Source organism: Girardinichthys multiradiatus, chromosome 17 (assembly GCF_021462225.1).
Source record: "Girardinichthys multiradiatus isolate DD_20200921_A chromosome 17, DD_fGirMul_XY1, whole genome shotgun sequence".
In the NCBI taxonomy this organism is placed as follows: domain Eukaryota; kingdom Metazoa; phylum Chordata; class Actinopteri; order Cyprinodontiformes; family Goodeidae; genus Girardinichthys; species Girardinichthys multiradiatus.
This window is the reverse complement of record NC_061809.1, coordinates 600,321-606,665: the sequence shown is the minus strand read 5'-3', so window position 1 is coordinate 606,665 and position 6,345 is coordinate 600,321.

Sequence of the window (6,345 nt, the reverse complement as noted above, 5' to 3'; positions counted from 1 at the left end):
AGTAACAACGTAAACATGTTTTTTCACATATATTACAAGTTGGGATCATACTTGGGAACAAGTTAGAGATGGTAAAATGGTAAATGGACTGAACTTATATAGCACCTTTTCAGTCACACTGACCACTGAAAGCACTTCACACTAGAACCACATTCACCCAGATGACTCATTAACACACACACCTTCATGCACCAATACACAGATCATTAGGCAATTTGAAGTTAAATGCCTTGCCCAGGAGGAAGCTGGAATCAAACCCAAAACCCTCAGATTGCAAGACAACCACACCTCTCACTGAGCAACAGTCACCTCTGATGTCTTCAGATGTCTGAAGCTGAGATATTCATCAGTTCGAACAAAGTGCAAGTATACGTTTTCTGGTTTGAAATGTGCAACTCGTCCCCAGAATAACAGAAAAGGAAAAGATGCTTGCTGAAGCTGGTAACTGACTGTCATCGTTCACAGTGCAATAAGTCTAGCACTTTTCATGAGCTGAAAAGCAACACACAGAGGAAAAAGCAATTAATTCAAATGCAACAAAAAGAGCTACAACACAGTTTACAAATCCACTCGGGAAGGACAGACAAATTTATTTTGAGACCTTTTGATAAAGCTCTGCTTGAAGTGTTTGCCCATAATGATCATTGATACATTGTTAACCTTTTTATTTCACATATATAAACATTTATTTGACAAATTATTAATCTGCTGGATTTTGGTACTGTCGGCCTCCAATGCCAGATAGGCTCTGAGAGTGATTTGTGTGTGTGTGTGGGGGGGGGGGGGGGGGGGTTAGCTAATGTAGTAAAGGCTCCATGAATCTCAAACTGTGTTTAAAGAAATTTCAGTTCAGTGTAAAATAATCCAGTTCAGGTATATATCTGGGATGTCTCATAAATGCCTAAATGCGGTATAAATTCACAAGAATAAAATTATGAACAATTAACAGTGAAATAACCTTTTTATGTAGGTTCGAACTGAAAGCTGTGAATCCCAGACCAACAACTTTTGGTCTTATTTTGTTTCAATGCTTACAACTACACAATAATGAAAAGGGTTACTACATGCGAAAGGAAACAGTTAGTGATATCACATTGGAAAACTTACCATTGAATATATATATTTTTTAATTGATTATTTTATCTGATTAGTGTTTTTATAACAAGCCTGAAAAAATCAAGGGCATTTTGCTGGAACTTTAGATTATTTCTTTTAAACAAATTCTAAAATCTAAGATAAAAAAAAAAACATTTCCGAACTCTATATTTATGCGAAAAACAGTCTCCGGCTATTTTTGTGTTTTTATTGAAAATATTCACCTTGGGGAGATTTGTAAGACACAGGATCAGGGAAATACTTCAGGAGTGATAGGTCATGACTGTCATTGACGATCTTCGGCGCTCACCTACATAGAGTTATGCGAGACCTTTGCACGAGACTACGTAAGAAAGAAGGCTGCACGTGCCAGCGAGAAACGTGCTGACCTATATATTATATAACTGGAGGCTCACGTGGCGACGGGCGCCTCGTTAACCCATTTATAAAGCGTCTGTGGAGAAAGTGCGGCGTTTCCACGCACTTCAGCTGCCGACCAGAATGACCGGCAAACACTGAAACAGAGACATTACAAAAATATTCTTATGCTTCGGAGTAGTAGCGCTAGGAGACAGAACTTCTGATAGCCGACCTATGATAAATATAAAATTAGTAACAGATCTGTACTTTTTATATACACTGCTCCAAAAAATAAAGGGAACACTCAAATAACCTAGATCTGAATGAATGAAATATTCTCATTAAATACTTTGTTCTGTATAAAGTTGAATGTTCTGACAACAAAATCACACAAAAATCATCAATGGAAATCAAATTTATGAACCAATGGAGGCCTGGATTTGGAGTCACACACAAAATTAAAGTGGAAAAACTCACAAGAGGCTGATCCAACTTTGATGTAATGTCCTTAAAACAAGTCACAATGAGGTTCAGTATTGTGTGTGACCTCCACGTGTCTGTATGACCTCTCTACAACACCTGGAGATGCTCCTGATGAGACAGCGGATGGTCTCCTGAGGGATCTCCTACCAGACATGGACTAAAGCATCCACCAACTCCTGGACAGTCTGTGGTGCAATGTGACGTTGGTGGATGGAGCAAGACATGATGTTCCAGATGTTCTCAATCGGATTCAAGTCTGGGGAACGGGCGGGCCTCCACAGAAATGCCACCCCACACCATTACTGACCCACTGCCAAACCGGTCATGCTGAAGGATGTTGCAGGCAGCAGATCGCTCTCCATGGTGTCTCCAGACTCTGTCACGTCTGTCACATGTACTCAGTGTGAACCTGCTTTCATCTGTGAAGACCACAGGGCGCCAGTGGAGAATTTACCAATCCTGATGTTCTCTGGTAAATGCCAAGCGTCCTGCACGGTGTTGGGCTGTGAGCACAACCCTCATTTGTGGACGTCGGGCCCACATACCATCCTCATGGAGTCAGTTTCTAACTGTTTGTGCAAACACATGCACATTTGTGGTCTGCTGGAGGTCATTTTGCAGGGCTCTGGCAGTGCTCCTCTTGGCCTCCTCCATGTCTCCTGGTGTACTGGTCTGTCTCCTGGTAGCGCCTCCAGGTTCTGGACGCTACGCTGACAGACACAGCAAACCTTCTTGCCACAGCTCGCATTGATGTGCCATCCTGGATGAGCTGCACTACCTGAGCCACTTGTGTGGGTTGTAGAGTCCGTCTCATGCTACCACGAGTGTGAAAGCACCACCAACATTCAAAAGTGACCAAAACATCATCCAGAAAGCATCGGTACTGAGAAGTGGTCTGTGGTCCCCACCTGCAGAACCACTTCTTTATTGAGTGTCTTGATAATCACCAAAGATTTCCCCCTGTTGTCTTTTCCATTTGAACAACAAGATGTGAAATAAATTGTCAATCAGTGTTGCTTCCTAAGTGGACAGTTTGATTTCACAGGTTTCATTTACTTGGAGTTAAATTGTGTTGTTTAAGTCTTCCTTCCCTTTATTTTTTTCAGCTGTGTATATTTGAAAAGTAGTTTGAATGGGTTTGTAGGCCAGTGATGTGGAAAGGCCTATTGACAAATACTTTCTGCCTTATCAGAGCAAAAAATATTGACAACCACCAGACCATTTGAGGTGTAAATCAGCTTTTGTTAATCACTGTGTCTATTTTAGTAATCACCGTCAATACAATGATGATTCCTTTTGACTTCTATCATTAGTGTTTATTTTTTACTTTTCCACATCTGCCCCTTCTTAGCACAGTGTAAAAAATGTATTGTTCTTTATCTTTTCTCATGACAGAGAAATGTTGCTCAGTTTTAAAATGAGCAGATATTTCAGTGTGGTCGTTTAAGAACCGATGAAGTAATGGTGGAGAAATTTGCAAGTCAGCATTTCAATCTGAGGAAAACAGCAGCCAATAACTGACAAACAAAGATAGCTTCCAGGCCCTATAGGTTTCTTTACGTTTGACATTTGATGGTGCCCAGGAAACCCTAAATCCTAACCTGTTGGGAACCATCAGGCTGTGTTTTCTAAAAGTCCCTTAAAGACTACATGGAGAACCTTTATAGACATTTCTCTACAGTTTAATGTGTTTGAAACATTTTTGAACACTTCAGGGAAGATTCCCTGAACATTAAATTTAACAATTACAATGTGACCTTTAAAAACAATCCAGGAATCTTCCCCCTAAAGTTCCCTGAAAGTTAGTTGCAACATTCATTGTTGGGCCCAGCCTTGGGGGGAAACAATGACCCAACTACAGACAGAAAACAAAAAAGACAGGTCAGGGGAGCAGGACACGTGCATGAATGTCTTGATCTCACTAGCCGAGTAAAAGACTACATCTTTGAAGAAAACCTTGGATCCAAAATAAAGTGCGGTCAGCTGTTCGTGTATCCCAGGGGTGTCCAAAGTGTGGCCCAGGGACCATTTGAGGCCCTTAAACTGTATTCCCCGCCAACAAGTTGTGCTTGATGCAGATGGATATTTCTATCTTTATTAGAGCAAAATTAAAATCTTCTTAGAATGAAACATATTAGGAACAACACAAAGCATTCGTGTTTTAATAACCAGGCATTCTACTTCTCTGATAGCGCCACAGCCACTGTTTGTTTTGGTCGACTGAACTGCCAATCCCAGATGTGACGTCTGTGGTGCCACCATCTTGGTAGTCCCTCACTGTGTTCAATCAATCACTGTGTTGGCTGGTTAACACAAGTTTATCCAAACGTTATTGATTTCTTATTGAGCAAATAATTTTTGAAACCCTTCTGCTTTGCATTGTGAACTGGTTGTTTGAGCACATAGCAACTGTTGTTCTCTGTTAGCTTTCAGAGATGATTTGGCCTCAATCCCAGTTCCTCTAATTAAACCTTGGTTATTAAACATACATATTCACACTAAACTGTGAATATGTATTCACTGAAAACTGAAACCAATGATCATCTTTTTATCGGTCATTGGTTTCGGTTTTATTCCTATTTGTTCAATTTTACAATTTGTTTTTCACATAGTTTAGTTTCCCTTATTTTCATTTTTACTTAGTAGTTTTGTTGACTGTTACCAGTCTAGTTAAAGAGTTTGTTAACTAAAGTAACAGAAAGTTGAAGTATTTCGTTATAAATTCTTGTATTTTAGAGAGAAGTTGTGTTTATTCGGCGTATTGTGTGCAGGGCTTGCTGTTTGAGAATGTCAGTCTGTGAATTCTCTCCTTCATCTATTGTTCAGTAATGCCACACCTCACCAGGCAGGTATTTATAAACCAATACCTGACAGAGAGCTGTTTGCCTGTTACTTCCTGGTAATCAGGTGGTGCTCAACTTGGTAATTTTGATTAAAATCACCATCTATATTAATAATTGCCTTTGCACTTAATGGTTAGTCATAGCCAAACCAAACCTATTGTTGTACAACATAATGATGTTTCCACCTGTGAGCCTCCAGGGAAGGCTCCTAAAGGACAGTTTTAAAAATAATAGTGTGACCTTCTGGAAACGTACTCATACTCATCATCTTCCGCTTTATCCGGGACCGGGTCGCGGGGGCAGCAGACTCAGCAGAGACACTCAGACGTCCCTCTCCCCAGACACCTCCTCCAGCTCCTCCAGGGGGAGCCCAAGGCGTTCCCAGGCCAACCGAGAGACATAGTCCCTCCAGCGTGTCCTGGGCCATCCCCTCAATATCCTCCCGGTGGGACGTGCCTGGAACACCTCCCGAGGAAGGCGTCCAGGAGGCATCCGGTATAGATGCCCGAGCCACCTCAACTGGCTCCTCTCGATGTGGAGGAGCAGCGGCTCTACTCCGAGCCCCTCCCGGATGGCCGAGCTCCTCACCCTCTAAGGGAGTGCCCGGCCACCCTACGAAGGAAGCTCATTTCAGTCGCTTGTATCCGGGATCTCGTTCTTTCGGTCATGACCCAACGTTCATGGCCATAGGTGAGGGTAGGAACGTAGACCGACTGGTAAATCGAGAGCTTCGCGTTTCGGCTCAGCTCTCTCTTCACCACAACGGACCGGCACAGCGCCCCCATTACTGCGGCAGCCGCACCGATCCGTCTGTCGATCTCCCGCTCTATTCTTCCCTCACTCGTGAACAAGACCCCGAGATACTTGAACTCCTCCACTTGAGGCAGGAACTCCCCTCCAACCTGAAGAGGACAAGCCACCCTTTTCCGGTCGAGAACCATGGCCTCGGACTTGGAGGAGCTGATCTTCATCCCAGCCGCTTCACACTCGGCTGCGAACCGCCCCAGCACATGCTGTAGGTCTTGGCTAGAGGGGGCCAGCAGGACCACGTCATCTGCAAAAAGAAGAGATGAAATCCACTGGTCCCCAAACCAGACCCCTCTGGCCCTTGGCTGCATCTACAGGTCCTTCTCAAAATATTAGCATATTGTGATAAAGTTCATTATTTTCCATAATGCAATGATGTAAATTTAACATTCATATATTTTAGATTCATTGCACACTAACTGAAATATTCCAGGTCTTTTATTGTCTTAATACGGATGATTTTGGCATACAGCTCATGAAAACCCAAAATTCCTATCTCACAAAATTAGCATATTTCATCCGACCAATAAAAGAAAAGTGTTTTTAATACAAAAAACGTCAACCTTCAAATAATCATGTACAGTTATGCACTCAATACTTGGTCAGAAATCCTTTTGCAGAAAGGACTGCTTCAATGCGGCGTGGCATGGAGGCAATCAGCCTGTGGCACTGCTGAGGTCTTATGGAGGCCCAGGATGCTTCGATAGCGGCCTTTAGCTCATCCAGAGTGTTGGGTCTTGAGTCTCTCAACGTTCTC